Source organism: Neophocaena asiaeorientalis, unplaced genomic scaffold (genome assembly GCF_003031525.2).
Source record: "Neophocaena asiaeorientalis asiaeorientalis breed wild unplaced genomic scaffold, Neophocaena_asiaeorientalis_V1.1 scaffold177, whole genome shotgun sequence".
Taxonomy (NCBI): Eukaryota; Metazoa; Chordata; class Mammalia; order Artiodactyla; family Phocoenidae; genus Neophocaena; species Neophocaena asiaeorientalis.
Window position 1 is genome coordinate 15,678,608 of NW_020172779.1, and position 22,623 is coordinate 15,701,230.

The following is a 22,623-nucleotide window of genomic DNA, read 5'->3' on the forward strand; positions in this document are numbered from 1 at the left end:
TCCCTTGGTGAAGGTCTTCTCCAGGCAGAGCTGGAAGTGAAAGATACATGGATCCTGTGTTAAGTTATCTATCCAGAACTGAGCACAGAAGACCAAGCATTTCATACACATTGTTTCTGATCCCCCCAACAACTCTGCAGCGAGACAAGAGGATACCCATTTTACGGATTAGGAAATTGAGTTTCTGAGAGTTTAAGTGACTTGCCAGAAGTGTAATGAACTGTTAAATGGCAGAGTTAGAATCTTCCATTCAGCCACACCGTGTTCCCATGGGGCAAAGGAGTGGACCCTCCAACTAGACCATTACAGAAGCTCTCTTTTCCTTGGGCCTCACAGAGTTACCCAGGCAACCTCTTTGGTCTCCATTTGGCTTTGACTCTGGGATACAGCCTTGGCTTTCACCAGACAGTGGGGTGGTTCTTCCAGGGGTTGGGAAATGCCTGTGTTTTGTCCCAGACAGTTCCGCTTGTGCCAGAAGCACGTTCTCCATGGACTCACCTTTGAAAGTCATTTTCTCTGCATGCAGAGGCAGGGCCAGATGCTGACTCAGGGCTGCCTGGATGGTGCGGGTTGCTTATTCCAGCAGAACTGGGAGTGTTAATACCTGTGTTCTCTCCACCAGCTTCTCGCCTGTGGGCCAAGAATCTGGGGGGCCAAAGCAAGCTCTTCATGGGAGCCTTCGCTCCCCCTCACCTGCACCCCTTCTTCTTTGTATTGCCTTTGCGCTAATTTTGCAAATGTTTTCATGTTAAGTAACTTTGAACAGGGAATAAATTTTAATAGCTTAACAAAATAAGCAACATAAAAAGGTACAGATGAAAATGTCTTATTCCCGCTCCTGTCCCAACCATTGAGTTCCCTCCCCTCCACCGTAACAACCAGTTTTGTTACCTTTGTGCAAGTCTTTCCTAGTTTCCTAGAGAAAACACTCTCATATCTGAACATATATGTTTATCACCCCACTTCTACTGGGCAGAAGTTAGCATAGTGTATATATCACCTTAGACCTTGTTTATTTCAAGTAACAATATATCCTGAAGCTCTTTCCTTATAAAACATTAAAAAAAGTCCTTGTTCTTTCTGAAATTGCATAAATTCTATCGAATGGATAACTAGAGTATTTGATTAGTCTTCACTTGGTAGATATCAGGTACATTTCCAAATTTTAACTGTAAGTAATGCTGCAGTAATACATGTCACATAGTAACTGAGTGAGTTTTTCAGTTGGATGAATTCTCGGAAGTGGGATTGTTGGTTCAAAGGGTACATGCTTTTATAACTTTGCTAGTATTGCCAAATTGCCCTTCATAAAGTTTGTGCCAATTTACACACTCACCAGCAATGAACCAGTTTCCATCCAATCCAATGTCATTAATAGAATGTATTATAAATATTTAAATTTTTAAGTAAAGCTGATAGGTGAAAATGGTGTCTCAGTTATTTTACTTTAATTATCTCTTATTTTGTGTCAAGCTCTACATCTTTTTAATATCTTTAAAAGCCATTTAGGGGGCTTCCCTGGTGGCGCAGTGGTTGAGAGTCTGCCTGCCGATGCAGGGGACGCGGGTTCGTGCCCCGGTCCGGGAGGATCCCACGTGCCATGGAGCGGCTGGGCCCGTGAGCCATGGCCTCTGAGCCTGCGCGTCCGGAGCCTGTGCTCCGCAACGGGAGAGGCCCCAACAGTGAGAGGCCCGCGTACCGCAAAAAATAAAAATAAAAAAAAAGTTTTGCATTGACATCTATTAGTGAGACTTGTCTCTGTGTGTGCACCTGTGCCTTCAGGAGCACGTGGACAGCAAGCTTGCCATGGCAGGAAGAAAGGGAGGAGGTGTGATCACCTGCAACTGACACAAGTCACTTTTGCTCATCGTCCGTTGACCAGAAACAGGTATAGGGTCCCAAAGTAAGTAGAAAGGATCAGGTAGATATGGGGTGAGCATTAACGTCTTCTGCCACAGGTGTTATCATTAGTGTCTGTATGTTATAATGGTATCACTAGTAACAGTGGGAATGTAAAATGCCTTCTGCTTTGGGGGCGGATAACAAGAACTGTTTTGTGAAACACGTGTGTTAACTTTCCTGCTCCTCGCTGAAGCCCTGTGAGGTGGGTCAGAGCGTGATCCCCATGTACAGCTGACTCAACCAGGGAGAATGAAGTTAAATAACTTTCTCTCCATGGCTGGCTAGGAGAGGAACAGGCAGCCTGCTGTTAGCGCTCACTGGACCACTTCATCTGACAGCTCATGGGAATGGAAGCGTGTTAACTGCAGGTGAGTTGGTAATAAGACGTCATTCTACTGCACACCTGTATCTTGGAAGAAGAGAAAGGGGTATAGTGACAGCTTCTTTGATAAGACTTGGGCAGAACTGAGATTCCCTCTCAGGAGCAAATCATGGTTGTCGTCACCTCTCTGGTGGGTTTCAGCGGAGAAACGTGAACGATCTAAACCGTCCGTCATTCAAGGAAGAGAACAGTGTTGGAAGACAGTTGCTTCATACAGAGCGCTGAGTATGAGGTGCCAGGCTCAGACATCTGTGTCATTTAATTGTCACAACCCGCCTGTGAGTATCCATCATCACCCCATTCTCCGGATGGGAGCTGAGGCTCATGGAGGTGAAGTGGCTGGACCAAGGTCATAAATGGAGCAGGGTCAGGACTCAAATCAAGTCCTGTGTTGTCAAAACCCACGCTCTTGGCTACACCCATAGTCCATCCCCAGCTAAGATGCCAAATGATCTTGGAACATGCTTGGAGCAGGAGGGAACAGCCTGGAATTGGAATCAGAAGACCTGGATTGGATTCCTGATAACTGTGTCCTGGAGCAAGTGACCTAAACCCTCTGTGCCTCTGTGTCTTTAAGCACATAGTAGACTTAATGTAAGGTACAGAATGTGAAAGCACTTTGCAAACAGTAAAATCTGGGAAAAATATACAAGCCGCTGCTTCCTCCCCTGTCCTCCCTCTCCTGTGCCTGCTTCCCAGTCTTAACCTCTAGGGAATATTTAAGTCCCCTTCCTGAGCCCTGGACCAACAGGCTGCCCTCCTAAGATGAGGCAGAACAAGGTTCAAGCTTGCTCCTTCGGTGAATAAGAAACAATCCCATTTGTGCTTATAAATGTTCCCATTTTAGGAGGAAATTCCAGGGTCTCAAAATGTAGGAAAGACTTAGCATAGGGAGGGGTGGCTGCTTCATGCCATCCTGTCTTCTAATTGCACAGCAATCCAGGGACGTGACAGTGATGGGCACACCCTGGCCACCACATTTCCCAGTGAGGTACACCGAGGTGAGAGGAGCCCGCACTTTCCGGAAGGGCTCGCGGCAGAGAGGTGATGGGAGCTGGGCTGTCTGATTCCACACTCCCTCCTGCCTCACCTGTCCTGTCTCCCCATTCCCTTTCCCAGCTGATGACTTCACTCTCCACTCTGGGCTTGTGGGTGTTGCCCTCTGGCTGAAATTAGGCAAATCCCAGATCTTAGCTAAAGAAATAATGGGCCCCAAGAAGTCAGATTTAGCTTAACGAAACATCACGGGGATTACCCAGGGGGGTTTTATTAAGTCGGAAAGCTAAGCTAGAAAGCATCTCTTCTTGCAGGGCTGCTTCTCACAGGCACAGATAAAGCAGGCCCGCTCTGCTGCTCAAGGACGTGGTAGAGTCTGCAGAGCTTTCCTGAAGGCGGTTCCTCAACTTTCATGGGAAGAAGATGAGTCAAGCTTGGGGAATCTACTTTGAGAAGGGGTCCAGGTGGCACCCCCAGGGGCCTCCCCGCCTGGCCGCCATCATCGTGCACATGTGGGTGCCCCCCTGCTCCTACGAAAGTCCCTTCGCACCACCCAGCGCTGGGGAAGGGAAGCAGGAGGACCACTCCGGAAAGCTGGGTTGGTTCAGAATCCAGTCCCAGTGGAGTTGATCTGCGGCAGCCACGGGCACCCATCTTTAAAAGGCCCTTGCAGGGCTTGTACGGAGATTAAATGCATGGATTCATTTATTTTTCAATTATTACTTCATCCATTTTGCCCATTGCATTGAGGCCGACCATTTGTCAGACACGAAGACTCCAGCGGAGCCTCGGAAAACATGTGCTCGTCCTGGTGGAGCTTACCAGCGGGAGGAGACGGGTGGTATCACAAGATGACCTGGAGAGCCAGGTGAGCTAAAAGGTAACCAGAGCGAGAGGGAGTGGTTGGGAGCACCACCCAGGAGATGCTGAGAAGACCTGAAAGACAAGAAATGTCCCCTGCAGATGCGGTGGAGAAAAGGAAGTTTCTGGTAAAGGAGAGAAAGGAAGGCAGTGGGCGGGCTGGAGTGCAGGAAGGCGGGGCTGAGTGGATTGAGAGGGAGGTTCCCCAAGCTGGTGGGTGTGCCCAGGAGCTCAGGTTCCCTTCCAGGGTGACAGGAGGCCTGAGGTCCTCGGCAGGGGAGCCAGGAGATGATTTGACTGCTGCCTGCAGTTGTGGGGCAAGGTTGGAAATGCAGCGGTCAGGAGGAAACTACCACAGCTGTCCTGGTGAGAGGTGACAGTGCCAGGTCCCAGCCTAGGCGGGGCAGGTCACGTGGAGGGAAGGGACAGAGCCGAGATGCGTTTTGGAGGTGTTACTGGTATGCTATCCAGCCCAGACCCTGGCGCATAATAGGTGCTCAGTAAACATTAGCTCCCTCTGCTGTGGGCTCTGAGCGTGATTAATTTCCGCACTCTCCCTGCCTAGCTTGGCCCTTGTAAACAGTAGATGCTCATGGGCCTTTGTTGTGCTGAACTAAACACCTGTTACCTGTGTGACCTCAAGGAAGTCCAGTAACACCTCCATGTCTCAGATTGCGCATCTGTAAAATGGGCGTGATACCGGGACCAACCTCACAGAGTTGTGAGGACTCAGTGAGTTTCGAACAGGCCCGACACCTAATAAAAATTATCAAGTGGTCATGATTAGTTTTATTATCGTTATTTGCGTCTCCCCTTCACTCTTACTCCCGCATACATCATGATCTGGCTAATGTGAGTCACCTAGAAATGCTATCATACCCTGCACGGTTTATTGTACAACAAAGATTACCCCACTGAAAACTCTCCCACTAGACATCCACACAAGTAAAACAGCCTTTCATAACGGTCTGAGCCCGGAACCCATTTCTCTTTTGCACAGACACTTGAAGGAGTTTTTGCGCGGAGTTAATATTCCCTGAATTTTCTAGGATGTAGCTACCATGTAAATTGAGGGAAATTTGTGCTTTGTTGGCTCCGCGGTCTTTTCAAGAGTTGTTCACTGTTTTGGAAAATCACGTCCCTCCCAGAAGTGCTTTTCGTCACCAACAGAGCACACCCAGGTTGGTCTGTATCTGTAACTATTCATGGTGATTTTTTTATTTACAGGTGTAGGCAATCTGACTGCTTCGTTATGTTTTCCAGTACAGTCTTGCCCAAGTGTTTACATATCAAAATACGTATCAGTGCATTGCAAAACATTTTCCTCTTATTCCTCCTTTGTATTAAAGTTAGATCATCATATATATTTTCTTAAAATCATACATCAACTATGCTCCAATATAAAATAAAAAAATTTTAAAAGAAAAAATATACGTAAAAGCAGCTTATACTACGATTTTGATTTCAAGATAGTACGGGATTACTTTTAAAGGGGGGCATGGAGTCGCTGATTTTTGCTAGGAGATAAGTAGGTCAGGAAGAGGAAGTGCCTTGGTAGAGGGTCATGGTGGAATTTGAGGCATGTAAACATCACTTAGGGAAGTTACTTGATGCTCCTCCAGTAATTCCTCCCCGGACTCTAGGCTGCACTTTCTTCTGGTCTTTAAGACACCAGCGATATCCATGTGTCTTTGCCCTTAAATGGCTTTAGAAATAATTAAGGGTTTTTGCTCTTCAGGATATGGGTTGCATGTATTTGTCTTTTACAGGGCAAGGGGCCTGGCTGGAAGGCAGAAGTCCTCAGTTTGAGTTCCCTTGTGCGGCTAACCTGGGGACCCTGTACTTCTCTGAGCTTCTGTTTCCCCAACTGTAAAAGCGAGAATGATAGTCCCATCTCCGAGGGGACAGTGTTTGGGGATCTGTAAAGGGTCCCACGAGCACAAGGCAGCTTGCCCTGGAGGCTGGGGCCCCAGGCACTGCGGGGAGTAAGTCAGGACGCCCTGGAGAGTGAGGCATGCCGAGAAGGCCTCCAGATCCGCTCTGTCCACCCCTCCCCCTCCTCCCTCCCGCCCCCATCGGCACTGCCACCCCAGGTCTGCAAGGCTTACCTTCAGTCTCCCCATCCGCAAAGCAGGCACAGAACCCACTCACCAGACGTGTCCTAAGGCCCATTTGCCCACGAAAGTCCCATGAGATTAATTTAAGGTTAAACTTCTTCACGGAAAGGGGACATACATTTACTCAGAAAAAATAATCTCTGTTCTAATAATGCAAAGAAGCTAAACCCCAAACGTTCCACATGTCTGGAAATAGCCTCAGGAGGAAAAATGACTCCCAGGGAGGAGGGTGATGACGGTCACTTCCACGTGCTGTGCCAGCTCCCAGGCAGGGATCCTGTGTCTGAGCTGTGAGCGAAAGGCTTTCCCTCCTCAGACACCAGGTCAGCCCAGGACCATCCATCTTTCATTTGATGAGCACCTTCCCCCAGCCAGGCCCCTCGGGTTGCTCCAGGTCAGTGAGGAGATGGGTACAGAGAGAACTAAGCACAGGCTTTTGTGCCCACCGGATGACTGAGTGCCCACCGGATAGCCTCCAAAGTGACGGAAGCACAGCGTGGGGCAGGTGTTAGGGAAGGTGCTCGAGAAGCACCACACGAGATAACATTTTTAGACAAAGAGAGGGATTAGAAGGCATGGCAGTTCCAGGCAGTGGGAACAGCAAAGCCATGTAGGCATGAGAAAATGTGCCGTGTTTAAGACTGATTAGTAATAGATTTATTGGGCATAATATGGGGTTTGGAAAATCTAGAATCGAGTTTAATTGGGTAGATGGGGGCCAGCCAGGAAGGCCCTTGTAGACTCTCATAAGGATTTTTTTTTTTTTTTTTTTGGCCACGCCTGGCAGCACGCGGAATCTTAGTTCCCGACCAGGGATCGAACCTGCTCCCCCTGCACTGGAAGCACAGAGTCTTAACCACTAGACCGCCGGGGAAGTTCCCATAAGGAATTTTGACTGCCCTTTGGGCACTTGGGAACCATTGAAGTTCTGCAAGCAGGAGAGGACATAGATTTGTGTTTTCAAAAGGGCTTGACGTCTTGCATTGGGTAATGGAAGCACAGAGCAGGGAGAGAGTGGGTGATGGTTATAAAGGGAGAGACCATGGAAACTGAACTGAGGCTGTGGCCATGGGAATCATTACGAGGAGATGGGGCTGAAAGATGCTAAGAGAACAGAGCGATCAGAGTGCAGCCTGAATGGCTATCACCAGCAGGTCCCCGGGCAGAGAAAATTTGCCCAGAGGTGTAAAGGACAAAGCTGAGGATCTGAGATACAAGGTGATGAGGAGTTTTATATGTGTTGCACCTGACGTGGGACAATGTCACACGAATCTTTGGACCAATCCTGAGAGTTGGTTGGTCCTGGGATATTTGTTCTTCAGAGAGAGAAAGCGACTTGCTCAAGGTCACACCTCCAGGAACCAAGCCGTGATTACATCTGCTTATTAACCGGGACCCTGAAGGACAGAAGTTTGAAAGGCCCTCCCGGAACTCTTGGTTGTCTGCCGCTGTGACACTGAAATGTGTTTCAGCATCTAAGGAAGGGTGTGGGCAGTCCTCATGGGAACGCTGCCTGGATGTCATGGCATTGTGAGCCTCACGAGCTATCCTGGGAGAGAAGATACAAAGCCATCACTTTGAGCAGAAGGGTCTTTGGTTACCATGGTGACTGGGGATGGTGAGAGAAGCTTCTTGTTCTCGTTGTTAAAAACAAACAAACAAAAACAAAACAAAACAAAGTGAGGTGTGGTTCCTTCTGTGATAAGTTATAAAACGCCTGAAGTGTTCTCCCAATCTGGATACCTCTCCTCTCTTCTCTCTTCCCTTTGACTTGTGAATTTCTCATTACTGCTAAATAGGTCAGTTGAACTGGAAACATTAATTGTTTGTGCTGTTGGATGCTGAGGTTCCTGCCTGGCCTTCCTCACCTGGCCCACACTTCAGAGCCCGACTCAGATGTCCCCTTCTCCTTGAAGCCCCCCTCCCCCTGCTTGCCGGCTCCATGGCCCCTACAACATGCCCTTGGCTGATTGAGGAGGTCACTGTCTCTGGAACCCTCCTGCAGCACTGATGTGACCCCTCCTGGAACCCGTTCCTGAGGCGTCTCCCCTACCTAGACTCTGAGTGTTCTCTCCTTTGTATCTTCCCACCAGGGATGTGACTGCCACCAAATTGTTGGATGACTCAATGAACAAAGGGATCAAACCATGTGTGAATTTGAAGGACAATAGTAAGAAACTGTAATGAAAACACTGTCTTTGATACATTTTACATATTTTATTACAATATTTTTATAAAACACACATACTGAATCCAAAAAAATCCTGTAGTGCCTGTTTCAGTTCGTTCAGGCTACTGGAACAAAAATACCACAGACTGGGTGACTTCAACAGCAAACACCTGTTTCTTACACTTCTGGAGGCTGTGGAGTCCAAGATCAAGGCCCTGGCAGGTTAAAGCTCACTTCCTTGTTGGTAGACGGCCAACTTCTCACTGTGTCTTCTGTGGTGGAAGAGGGTGAGGAAGCCCTCTGGGGTCTTTTTTTTTTTTTTTTTGCGGTACGCGAGCCTCTCACTGTTGTGGCCTCTCCCGTTGCGGAGCACAGGCTCTGGACGCACAGGCTCTGGACGCACAGGCTCAGCGGCCATGGCTCACGGGCCCAGCCGCTCCGTGGCATGTGGGATCTTCTCGGACCGGGGCACGAACCCGTGTCCCCTGCATCAGCAGGCGGACTCCCAACCACTGCGCCACCAGGGAAGCCCTGGGGTCTTTTTTATACAGGGCACTAATCTCATTCACCAGGGCTTCACCTCATGACCTAATCCTCTCCCAAAGACCCCACCTCCTAATACCATCACTTTGGGGATTAGGATTTCAATATATGAATTTGCGGGAGGACACAAACGTTCAGTCCATACAGTGCCCAAGGGTGTCAAATGAAAAGTGAGTCTTTTTTCCACCTCCTAAGACCACTCCCCAGGTGTTCCAACCCACAAAACGGTTTTCTATATTTTTAGAAATTTCCCTTTTATATGTGTTACATAACTGAGGACATGTTATACAAGTTGTTCAATTAGAAGAAATAAATAAAACAAAACAAAATAAAATCTTTTTTATTTCTTATAACAATATTATGGAGATACATCAATCTTTATTTAGAGCTATATAGAGTTCCATTTGACAGATACGTAATAATTTATTTAACCGAGTTTCAATCAGAAGATGAGGGTGATATGCCAATTAACGTGCTCACGACTGGGGCCTGTTTTCCTTCATCTTCAGTAGCACTAGGTACTATTTAACTCATCTTTGGACCTCACTGGTCAACTTCTGGATGAAAGAGGTGGGGTCGTCAATGTATACTTATCCATGCCATTTACACTGTGTTATACTTAACAATTAATATGTCTGTGCGTTTTCCCCGAAGACTGTGAAACTGCTTTGAAGGCAGGGGCTGTATCTTGCATAATTGCTCTTCCCCATGTTCACTCAGTAGGTTTGTGGAATGAATGAGTAATTGAATGTCTGAATGGTCAGGTCTGGATGACGTGAGGTAGGAAAGGTTGGCAAATATTTTCTGACGCCAGGTCAGTGGCATAAACACCAAATTCGTTAAGATATTTACTGCGTGTTCCACTAAATCAATGCAACTATTTATTTGGTCCGTGATTAATGGATAGTCAACTTCCTTTCAATTTTTTACTATCTAAGCAACACTGTATGCTTTTCTGAGTATTTCCTTACCGAAAAGTTCTGGGAAATCCTAAATGTGGAGCTGCTGAATCAAAAGATTCATTATTCTTAGAGATTTTTGTTCCATCTTATCAAAATTTCCCACCGGGAAATTTACAGAAAATTTTTATTCCAACAATGGTCTATGAGTTTTGGCAATACTCTCTTCCATTCTTGGGTGGGGAAAAATTAGGTGAAGTTTAAATGTGTATTTCTTCAACGATGTTGGGTTGAATATATTTTTATACATGTGTTGGCAATTGGTATTTCTTATATGAATTATTTGTTCTCATCCATTGTCAGGTTTTCTGTTGGGATTTTGTTTAATTTCTCATTGTGGCCGAAGGTTTCTTTGGTATTTCCAATAAGCCATGTCTCCTGGTATTCATGCCTTTGCTCCCTTCCCCCTTGAACCTGGGCTTCTCTGGTGACCTGCTTCCACCGATAGAATGAGGCAGAAGTAACACTGGGACAGTTTCAGGGCTCAGCCTTCACAGACCTTAGCAGCTTCTTCTTTGGCTCTCTCGGAAGCCAGTTGCCAGGCATCTAGTCCTACCACCATGATGCCACCGTACTGTCAGAGGCCCAGTCTAGCCATATGGACAAGCCCGGAGGTAGAAAACTGAGGCTCCAGCCAACAACTCTGGCTTGGCTCCTGGCAGCCAGCCACGTGAGTGGCCACCTTGGGAGTGGGTCCTGCAGCCCATTCCACCCACTGCTCGCTGATAAGCAGACACGCAGAGCTGAGAGGAATCGGCCATGCCAAGCCCTGTCCAGTTGCAGGATCAATAGGAAAATTGATGGAACAAATCAAATTGGTGTTTCAAGCCACTAGTTTGCAGTCATTCATTATACCCCAGTAGTTAACCAAAACGTCTACTGTTTATACAAATTCTACAGATTTAAGTTTATACGTGGACAATATTAAATGTCCGGAGTTAACCATCAGTGGTTCATTTTATTTTCTCCAGGATTTATTTGGGTCTTCATTATAGCTGATTGATTTAATCAAATCGATTCCTTGTTCTCTGCACAGCTTCAGCTTTTGAGGTCACGCTTGAAGCTCCTGCTCGACTCAGTAAAGTACACTAATACTCCCCTATATGTCTGCTGTTGTATTATTTATTTGTTTGTTTATGTTTATTTATTTACTTTTATATGTTTTATTGAATGTTTTCATTAATCTAGAATTCACACCGAACCAGGGCAGAGGTAGAGGAGAAGTCAGTGGGTGCCCAGGGCTTTCTCTGGACCTGAGGTGAGAAGATAGAGGAGGTGGGGTGGGAAGGGGCCAGCTATCTGAGACAGCACAGTCGGCTGGAGGAGGGCTGGCAGGTGACATGGGGGGCAAGGGTCAGGAATAATCCAGGTGCCCTCACCAGCCCGGGGCCTCTGGGCTCCCTCTGATGTGACAGTGGTGCCTCGTCCCCAGAGCCCGTCTTCTGTTCAGGCCCCCCTGGGTCCCCATGGCATGCGCCACCCCTTTATTGCTGAGAAGGTCACCAAGAGTCCCTTTACTAACACCACCAGTTCTGAAAATAGCCACGTTCAAGCCCATCTGGGGACGAGTTGTAGGTGGAAGAGGGGAGGGTGAACAATACCAGGGTGTGGGGCATCCTTCACGATGTCTGGCCTGCCCTTGACCAGCAGCCAATGTCAGGGAAAAAAGACTGAACAAAAAAGGGGCAGGCAGGAGGCACACATCTAGGTTAAAAGAGACTTAAAATACATCATACATGATGCACTGTGCAGATGTTGATCAAATCCTGATTTGAAAGAAAGAAAAGAAACATAAAAGTTATTTGGGAGACAGTTCTGTACATTTGACTCTGGGCTGGGTATTAAATGATATTAGGAATTTATCATTAATGAACTCAGGTGAGGCGATGGAGTGTGGTTATATGAGACAAGTCCCTTAGTTTTAGAAGATATTTGTTGAAGTGTTTAGGGATAAGTGACCATGATGCCTGCATCTTATTTTCTAACGTTCCAGCAAATAAAACAGCAAAATAAAAGTAAGATGCGAATCCTATTGAATCTTAAGAAGTAGTTATAAGAAAGGTCATTGTGTTGTTTTCAAAAATGAAAGAGAAAATGCAGGCACGGTGCCAGGGAAAATGAGACACAATCTCTTTGGGTCCTCTCTCAGTATTTTATCAAGACCCTCAAGAAAATGCCGGTCTGCCTCAGTGGTACTCCAGGGCTCAGGCCCCTCCCCCCCGGGGCTGACTCTCTAAGTGCCCATCATCAGGGTCTGGGCATGGCAGAGGGAGTGTCCTCCCTCATGGGGCTGAACTTTAGGTCTTATGGATCCTAGAAACTCATCCAGGGCAGCCCTCAGCAATTTAAGGAACCTCTCTGAGGACTGGACCCAGCCTGGGAGGGGGGCCCAGCAAGCCCACCACTGGGGCGAGCTGAATGAAAGGGTATAGATGTGTGTGATATTCCTTCGCCCACCATACGAGGCGTGTTGAGATCCAGGGCCTGGCCCACACGACCTCTCTGGCCTCCTTCCTCTGCCCTGCCAGGCTGTGCAGTCCGCCGATCCCTGTGTCATGCATTTGAGCCTGGCGATCGTTCTCTAGGGCGTAACTTAGAAAGTGGGACACAGATCACTATTGATTGCTGGATACCACGAGCATTTCCCCACGGGGCTGGAAAGGTCATTGGCAGTTCATTTATTCACTCATTCAAGAACCTGGCTCTGCTCAAGTGCTGTTGACCTAGGGACTGGCGGACAAATGAGGCACAAACGGTGATCAAGTCCATCACGGGCTATGCCTTTAGAGTCAGCATGGCACAGCGGAATAAAGAGGAGGGGCTTACCCAAGCCAGGGTGAGGAAGGGAAGGGGTGGGGCAGGCAGAACAGTGAGTGGGGCAAAGGGGCTTAGGATGGTCTCATGAACAGTGATGTTGATCTTTACTGAGGTCCTTGCTCATGTCAATGTGGCAGGCGGCGGCGTCTTCAACCCTCCCAATGATCCTAAGAAGACCTGATTCTCATCCCCAGACGGGACATCACGGTTGAGAGAGGTTAGGTAACTTTCCCTAAAGGCTAGCGATGCGGATGAGACCTGAGCCCACCCATGAGGCTGCCCACTCATGAGCTGCGCTGCTACCATCGGGCATCACTGCTTCTGCAAGGAACACACAAGTTAAGAAGGGGAGAGCTGCCCATAAGAAGGGCAATGAGTTTGGCAGAGCAGGACAAAGGGTGTGAGGGGAAGGGCTGAGACCTCACGGGGCTCAAGCCACAAACCCTTTATTAGCTCATCTTGCCGGAGTGGAGCCTATGCTCAGGGAGGTTAAGGGAATTGCCCAAGATGCACAGCCCCAGCGGCTGAGCAAGAATTCAGAGCCATACTCTCCTCATGAGGACCTGTGGCTCTGAGCACTCCGGGGCTGGCCTGACAAGCACTGGTTGACCTTAGTCTCGAGCGGAGCCAAGGTCAGCTGGGCCTTGGAGACGGGGTGGGAGATGTGAGCAGGGGGCAGGGAGCAGGGAGCTATTTTTTTTCTTTTCTAGTTAAATAAAAAACTGGATAGCAGAAATGCTGCCTCAGCACTCAGCCCACATGTGCACGAGGTCATGGACAAACGCGTTGACTGGGCTGACTGACTAAACTCCTCTGAGATGGGGCCAAAGAAGGCAAATATTTAACCAGTGAAGGGACAGGTATGTCCTGTGCTTCCCAGAGCCCACAGGACTCAGCCCCAGCGCTGACCCCGGGCACTCCTGAAAAGTGCCGTGTGAGGGCCCTGCCTGGGGATGCCTTCCCCTCCCGCCTCTCGCCTCCCCTGGGGGTGCTTCCCGGCAGCTCCAAGCCTATAGGGTGCAGGCTCCATCCTTTTCTGGGTCCTCAGTGCTGGTCAGCTAAGGTGCAGGCATCTCCTATAATCAGGTCAGAAACCCTTAGCTATAGAGGTTTCGGGGGATTAGGACTTCTGCTTTACAGACGGGGAAACTGAGGCCCAGAGAAGGGAACCCCTTGCCTAGAGTCGCACTAGCAGAAGAGGGATACAAACTCAGTCTCCTGACACCCATCCTTCTTGTCTTCGCCAGCTCAGGCTGCTGTAACAAAAGACCATATACTAGGCGGCTTAAACAACAAATATTGATTTCTCACACTTCTGCAGGCTCAGAAGTCCAGGATCAAGGCAGATTCGGCTCCTGGCGAGAGCTCTCTTCCTGGTTTGCAGATGGCTACCTTCCTGCTGTGTCCTCACAAGGTGGAGAGAGAGCTTTCCTGTCTCTTGTACTTTTCATGAGGGCGTTAATCCATCATGAGGGCTCCACCCTCAAGGCCTCACTAACCCCATTCAACATATGAAAACAGTGAGCTTCAGAATGAGAAAAATAATCACATAGCAGGCAAGTAGAAACAGAATTCTGCTGGGTCCCAAACCCATGAGACTGATTGAGATCAATCTCTGTGGGCAGGTTCCTACACCTGGGAGAACAGGGATGGACAGAGAGGCCAGAACAGGAAGTCCAGGGAAGGTAAGAAAGGAATCGGGGAAGCTGGGGCCTCCCCGCTAAGTCTGACCTACTTCTCCACTTTGCTGAGGGCAGCGCTCAACATGGGCACCATCCGGCCTGGACGGGTCCTCCCCCGGCTGGCTCTGAGCCCCGGGGTCCTGCCCCTCTGAGAGGCAGCAGTGGGTCAGGCCAGAGCTGTGCCAAGTCCCCCCACCAACCTGCCCTGGCAAAGGTGGTGCTGATGTGGGGAGTGGGGAAGAGGGGAGGGGTCGGAAAGCGTCTATGGGGTCCCAGGCTCCCTCTGCACCAGACCTTGGGGCAGGGCCATGCCCACAGGGCAGTGGTATACCAAGGGTCTCTCTCTACTCCTTTTCTCCACTTAGTACCAGAAAATGTTTCAGGAGGCTGACAACGTCTGCCCTGGGATCCTGGGATCTGGGATGGCTCACCTGAGCGGGGCAGCTCATGAAGAATAAAGGGACACGACGTCTGTTTGTCATTGCAAGGGTCAAGTACAGCCATCAGAGGAAATTCACAACAGCCAGAAAAGGTGAAAAGGAAAATAAGTTGCCTACGATCCCACTGGCCAGAGACCACCACTGTTAACAAGTTGATGCAGTTTCCTCCCACACCTTTTCTTGGTCCAGCAAGGGAGAGTGGAAGTCATCCACTCACTCACTCATTCATTCATTCATTCTGCTGGGTGCCAGGGGCTATTCTAGGCTCGGGGAATGTATAGTCTCCAGGTCTCTTCCCTGGCAAATCTGGATTCACCTTTTGCTCAGCCTCCCAGTGGCCCAGTGACTTTGGGCGGTGACTCCATGTTTCTGGAGTCTGTTGCAGAGTCTGTAAAATCAGAATCAGGGGGCACAGCTCAGGGCATCGCCAGCGGCCTGGGAGGCAAGTGTCTTGTCGATTGCTCTCAGGGTAATGGCGGCGATCATCAGTACGCTGTCCCCAGGATGCGCATCGGTCCCGGCACCCGTGATGGGGGTGGTCCAGCCCCTGTGGGTGGCTGGCCATTGTGCCTCACAGAGTGGGTCCATTCCAGCCGACACCCAGAGGCTCCGTTACACCCCGGGCTGCTCCCTGGAAAATGTCCAGCCTTATGCCTCAGTCTTACGTCTTTGGGTCACAAGAGCCAGTCCGCACCTGCTCCAATCCGTGGCAGGACCCCATGGAGTTGGAGTTTGATTGAACCCAGCCCTGGCTCCTAGAGACGCTGATCCTGGCCGACACACCACCCTCTCTGCGTCTTGCTTTCCTCAGACCTAAGATAACAACAATAATGATTACCTGCCGTGAAGGGTAAATGAGATAACACCTACAAAACGGTTAGCACGGTTGCCCGGCATATGGTAAACACCCAATAAAGCTTAGAGATTTTATTACCTCAGTTCCATTTGTGAGAGCAAGATGTAAGTTACCAAAAGTCTGCCTGGGAGGCTTCTCATAAGCTTCAGGGTGGGGAAAGTGGATTTAGTGGATCTCACGGTTTTATTTTATGGTCGCCTCCAGTTAAAGCCCTGGATGGCTGTATAATGGGCTGTGGTCATTATCATGATTAAGTCACTGGTCTCTTCTCCAGACTAAGTACACTCTTCACGTGACCAGTGTCCCAGTAGGCCGTGCCATAGTCTGTTACCAAAGGTCCCTCCCAGGACCCCTCCCCAGGGTTTGAGGACTCTGTGGTCCCTCCCACAGCCGTCAGAACTACTTCCTCCTGACAAGAGCACTTCCTGCCGCCAGAACAGATTTGCTGGGAACAGGCTCTGCTCAGCCCACAGGCCTCTGCTCATGGAGATGGCGTTGGGGGCTGCCAACATCATTTTCTGAGGCACAGTTTCAAGGCATTAAATAAAATCACAGAGGACAAAAAGTATTCCCAAGTTAATTCCTTAAATCCTCCCTGTTAACACCCAGAGCAAGTCTCAGTTTGCTACTGGCGTTGACGTTTCTCTAACACTTATTCTCCTTTCCTCGTAACAAGGAGAAAAGCAGTCTCTGTGCTCAGAAGCTCCCCGGGCAGCTGTATCTAGCTCGAATTTAATACCTCTTTTGCCTTTGATAGTGTTTATTTCTACCAGTGATTTCAATTTATGACCAGCAAAAGGGCTTCTCCACTTAGAACCGTGATGCAATGTTTTCCTTAATTTTTTATGTTTCAGTTTATATAAGGGAATCCATTAAAATTTTTTTTAAATGTGAAGTAATAAATTTTACCAAATGTGCTTGGGTGATTGCAAAAATCATAAACATAATATTCCAAAGACTGCCGTTTGGGAAACATTACTCAGACACAAACCTGAATCCAGGCAGGGAAAATGAGGCCCCAGAAGGGGACGCCAGGCAACCAGTATGTGGAGGAGATGGGACCACCCAGGGAGTCACATTTATTATGTACCTACTTTCCCTAGGTTACTCTTGCCACCAGCCTGCAAGATGCCATTTTCCCTGTTGTGGTTGTGAAAACTGGGTTTCAGAGACGTTCAGTGACTTTCCCAAAGTCACACAGCCAATTGAGGTGGAGACAGGACCAGAGGTCTTGTCCCCTGGGTCAGTGCCCTTTCCACCCTGATGTGAAGCTTCCCTGCTCAAGGTCCCTTCTCGCCTCCACTGCACATTTAGGGAGCTGAGTTTGCAAGCTCTGAGCTGTCTTTTCTGAGCACACCTCTGTCCTCAGTACTAACTCTAGTCCTGGTTATACTGGCTCCATATAGGGGGTGGGATTCCTCATTGTGCTGACCCTCCATGAAGCTCTGATCCTTCTCCTAAAACTGCACCAGACCCTCACTATTTTCTCTTGCAAGAAGCCATGCCCGCCATCTAGAATTCTTGCACCAAGGAGCACCTTCTCGGACCTGGGGCCTTATTTATATTAACTTGACCTTGCGCACAGCCTTGTGTGTTACCCCACTTTCAACCTGAGTACACTGAGGACCAGAGTGGCTCCGTCACTTACGCACTCACCCAGCGGACAAGGGGAAACACCGGCATTCCAGCTTGGTGCCCCTGTCCTTGACCTATAATTTCAGAGAAGCCTCCATCTCCCTGATCCTAGTATCTCTGTAATAGCCTGAGTCCCTTACCTCTGGTCTCTCTCCTGCAGCTGGAAGCATCGGCCACTTGATGCTAGGCCATCAGTTGTCACAACAGGTTCCTGGGAAGAGGTGGTACTGGGGGATGGAGGGGAGGCAGGAGCACCTGTTTCCTCTCCTGGAGACCCCGCCCCTGGGCGTGCAGACCCTTGGCTGCAAGGGCAGAATGGAGAGAAGAGTCTGGGCTGGGAAATCGGAAACCTCCGTCCCCGATCACTCCCTCACTCTTAGGGACGGACCTTGGGCAACTGTAGCCCGTCAGTTTATTCATCTGTAAAATGGGGAGGAGCTTCAGGAATTGTGAACTCAAGGGCCTTATGTGGCCCACAAACACTCGTTTGTTCCTTTCTTTCTTTGTGTTCCCACCCTCCCGCCAACAGCAATTTAAAAAATCAAAACATTTCAAATAAAAATCCAACTGTCCAGATTTTTACTTGAAAAGGACAAAATTGGCATCACTGGCCTCATTTCCTGCAGGACAGAGGTGGCTGGAGTACAGTTCCGGCCACCCTGGGGTATGGGACACCAGCTCTCCAGACCTCCCCATCCCTCCTAAGCCCTAGGGTGTCCCCAGGTCAAGGGTCAGCTGCCTTTAGCAGTGCGTTTCTTCTGGTGGTTTATTATAAGGGAGGCATAATTCTCAGTATCTGTGTCTTTCTAAAGTGAGAGAGGAAAAAAGCTGAATAGAGAGTTTATCCAGGAAAGGAAAATTTTCCCTTTCTTTCTTTCTTTTACAATGTTTTGGTTTTTTGTTTGGTTTGGGGCGTGGGCACACACACGCACGTGAACACACTCACTTGTGCACACATACACGCACACGTGCATGGAACTGACAGATCTTCTTATTTAATATGCAAAGTGGGTCTCTCATTTCCGTGGTCGGCTGTCTGCCCCTGGAGGCCCTGGAGAAGGCTGTGGCCCAGGGCTGGGAGAGCTGGAGCTTCCTTCCCGGGAGACAGGCTCTGCAGCAGCTGGCTGACCACATGGCAGCCCAGAGGGTCAGCCGCCTGGAGGTTGAGTCCAGAAAGCACTGTTTTGTTGTGTAATTAACACACAGTGTTCATTTTTTGGGCCTGACTTGGGAACAAGAGCCAAGAGCATTCCGAAGGGGTCAGGAGGGAGCGTGTTTACCGTCAGGCTGGAGAAGGCACTTCCTCCAACAAGCCCTTGGGGCAATGCTTTCAAGATCCCGGACTCAGCAGATTCTCATCAGGCACCTACTGTGTGCAGGCTCTGGACCAGGCCTGGAGAGCAGTTCCATCAGTTAGATGCCGTCCCTGTCCTTAGGGAGCTCCAGGGCTGCGCGAGAGGCTGCCCTGTAAAGGGAAACCCCAGGGGGGTAAGAACAGTGACAGTGATAAGCCCAGGGAACTGTGGGGAGGAGGGTAGTGGGCAGGGAGGCTGGCAGCCTGGGGCGATGAATCCAGGGAAGGCAGTGGAAGGATGAGTTTTCCTCTCCTAGAAGGCCATTTGCAAGTGTCTTCTTTTGGAATCAATGATTTCTTTTCCTGACTGCAAGTGTGTCATTTGTTCTTTTTTCCCAAAATGTTAAATGCTATGAAATGTGTGATTTCAACCATACATATTCATCGGAGATAATCTACGACCAATGTCGGCTGTGTACGTTTCTCCAGGATTTTCTTCCAGGCTTCAGACCCCTGGGGGCTCACTTTGCTCCAGGCCTGAAAGCATCACGTACTTTCACTTATTTAATCTTCACAGCAGCTCCATGAGGAAAGTACTGTCTGCAAACCCATTCCTACACGGGGTAACTGAGGCACAGTGAGAGTGAGTCACTGTGAGTGAGTTACTTCCATGGGTAACACACAGGAAGGAAGGGGCAGAACCAGGACACCTGGCTCCAGGTCTGAGCCCTTAACCCTGAGACACAGGAAGTCAAGATCCTCACCCATCCTCACCCACACTCTCCCAGCTGGTCTTATTCTAGAACACTTGGACTTAACCCTGCTTTCTGCTGCCTTCAACATAATGGTTAAATATATACACCTACATTAAAATGTTATTTGTCCCAATGGTCTCCTGGTGTACTAAGTATCCTGCATTTCAGGTAGATCTTGTGCTACTTTCACTGTCACTACAAGTAAATCTACCTCCTTCATTTCAAAATCTGGTACTCCAAATTCGAACATACCGTCATTGATCTGACCCATCTCTTCTTTATGGCTTTTGGGGTGGTTTCCAGTTTTCTGCTCTTACACACAATGCTCCCACGGGAACCTTGGCAAAGGCTGATGAGCATTTCAGCTGGACTGGTTCCTAGAAGAGGGACTGCCAGGTCAGTGGTGTGGACATGCAGCCCAGACGGGCTTGCCAAGCCGCCCAGGAAAAACTGCTCCAGCGCTCACTTCCGTTTGCTGGAGCAGGAACGTCCGAGCTGGCTGGTGTTTAAATGCCTTTTCCCAGCCTCCATGCACTTTGTGTTTTCATCTGGGCTCTTAGATGGCTTTGAGAAGGTCATTTAAAAAACAAACAAACAATCGTGCAATTAACAAAAGCCGCCATGCGGTCAGCAGCTACAGTTCCCAGGAGGACAGGTTGGTTTGGTGGTCCTCGTGCGTAAGTCACATGGAGGTGCCCCTTCCTCCCGGCAGTGGCAGCCCCCAGCCAGCATACACAGCCCAGAGAGCAGAATTCAAGCTGGACTTCAGCCTCCACGTGTGCCCCTGCGCAGGGTACAGCCTGACCAACCTCGCATGTCGTTCTAGTTGGGGCAGTGAGCTGGATCCCGGCTGCCTGGATTCAAATCCCACCTTTAAGTACCTGAATCATGTGCTCTTGGACGAGCCACTTAAACTCGACGTGTCAATTTCCTGGTGTGAAATGATGCCCGTTATAATACTGTCTCTCTGCCTAGGCAGCAGCTGTGACAATTAAGTTGAAGTATCTAAAGCCTTTAGAGGTGTACACGGTAAACATTAAACAGATGATATCTACCAGGCAGTGAATCATCCCGCTGGGCAGTTATTAAGGCCTGACCATCCCTCCCGGAGGCTTTGTTTTTCTCCAGCAAAAAGGCTTCCTTTGGCCTTCAAGGCTGCGTGTTTTAATGGAAAGATGCTTAATTTGGGAACCAGAGAGAAAGGAGCTGGGATCCCGACTCTCCCCTCCAATCCATGTGACTTCAAGCGACTCCCTTCTCTGGTCTGATCTTTACATCTCAGACTTTTGTGTATATATTTGAGACCTATCAGTGTACCTAGCCAAGAGGGGCCCCATGAATGCTGGCTTCTCTATCAATTCAAAGAAACCAGGAGAGGGTGGGATGTGGGGAGCTGGGGACCAGGGGGGAGGAGACGTGTATGGAAGGATCCAGAAAGGAGCCCATATTTTTGGCTTCCAGGGCAACCTTCCCAAAGCCATCCATGGTGGCCAGATCCTGCCTTGCCAGCCTCCCCAGGGCCACCACAGAGCCATCCTGAGGCCAAGGCACCAGCAGACTCAACACCTCAGGGCCCAGCACACTCCCTCCTCCAACCCCACTCATCCTTCAAGACCCAACCTCGTGCCACCTCCTCCTGGAACTTGGACATTTTCTCCAAACTGGAATTGTCCCCGCATGGGATCTCCCCCGACTCTTCTCTTGTACCTTTTTGCAGGGACTTTGATTCCACCTGGATATCAGTCCCTGTGAGCTGCTCTGTTCTCCCTGGGAGATGGAAGATTCCAGAGGGCAGAGGCTGGTGTAAAGCAAGGCAGGTGGGGGGCTGGGGGCTCGTAGTCACGAGGTTACCATCAGGCGGTTCCTGGGGCGAGGCACTTAACCTCTCTGCCTTAGCATGAGTCGGGGCGACACTGGTCACCCTTTGCGAGCACCCACTCCACCCTGCTTTGTAGCTGGAGGGCTGCATGCATTCTGTGGATTCTTAGAGCAGATGGGTTCTTCTCCCTCTTCTGCTTTTGTAGGGAAGGAAGCAGTGGAGACTCAGGAGATAACAAGAGATTTGCCCAAGGACACGCAGGCTGTAAGGGGCAGAGCTAGGATTTGAACTCAAGTTTGCGAGTACATGCTCCCAAGTGCCACCTCCTTCACAGCTCTGCAGGTGGGAGAATCAGGGGAGAAGTTGACGGGGGAGAGTTCTGTATCCTATAAAACATGGCACATGGATTTCCGATAAGGAATTTGACCCGGCAACAGCACGCAGATGTTGATTGCCTCGAGCCATCATGATTCGGGTTTTCGAGTCCAGGTGGAGCAAATGATGCCAAACCCCCAACCAATCCCTTGCCAAGCCAGGAGACCCACCCTGCAAGAGAAAAAGAGCTGTGGCCCCGAGTCAGGAGATGTGTGTTTACCTCCCAGCTCTACCCTGACACTGCCGTTCTCCCCTGAGCCTTGGGAACCTGTTTTGCTGTGAGGATTTGGAAGCAGCATGTGTGAAAGCCCTGGCACCGTCATGACCATCATCACAGATGAGGAAACTGAAGTTTAGAAAAGTGAAAGAGCCCCCGGCCTTCTAACTCAGGTGAGCCAGTGGCATATTTAAGCACCAGACTTGACTGTGTACGTTCATCGGCCCTGCAAGATGCCTGCACATGGGGTGTGTATATGAGACGTGCAGACCCAGGGGCTGACATGGCCTGGGTCTATGTCTTTCTCCACGCTGCCTGCCCCCAGCTGTTTATAACGCTATTGGAGTTTATTTCTGCGAGGCAGGCAGCAGCCTGCCCACTGGCACTTCGCTTGTTTTACGACTTCCACGTATAAAATGAGCTGAAACCCAGCCAGATAAGGCCTGACCCAGTAAAGAGCCTGTGGAATGACAAACGTTTCAGCTTGTCCCTGCAGTGGCCACACCCAGTGCCTCCTGTTGGCTGAAACTGCTGGAGATGTGGTGTCCCCTCCCCCCCAAAGAGGTGGCACCTTTTATGTTTTTTGAAAATTGTGCGAAGATGGGTGGAAGAGGTCTATTCCTGCAAAACGCTGGTTTCTCACCCCACTGGCTCCTTCCTCTAAGTGGACTGGTGTAAGGGAAGAGCATTCTAATCACAGGTTCCTGGGCCAATATTAAAGCACCGGCTGTGTGACCTTAGAGCAAGTTACTAAACATCTCTGAGCACTGCTGTCTTCAGCTGGGACAATTCCACATATCTAC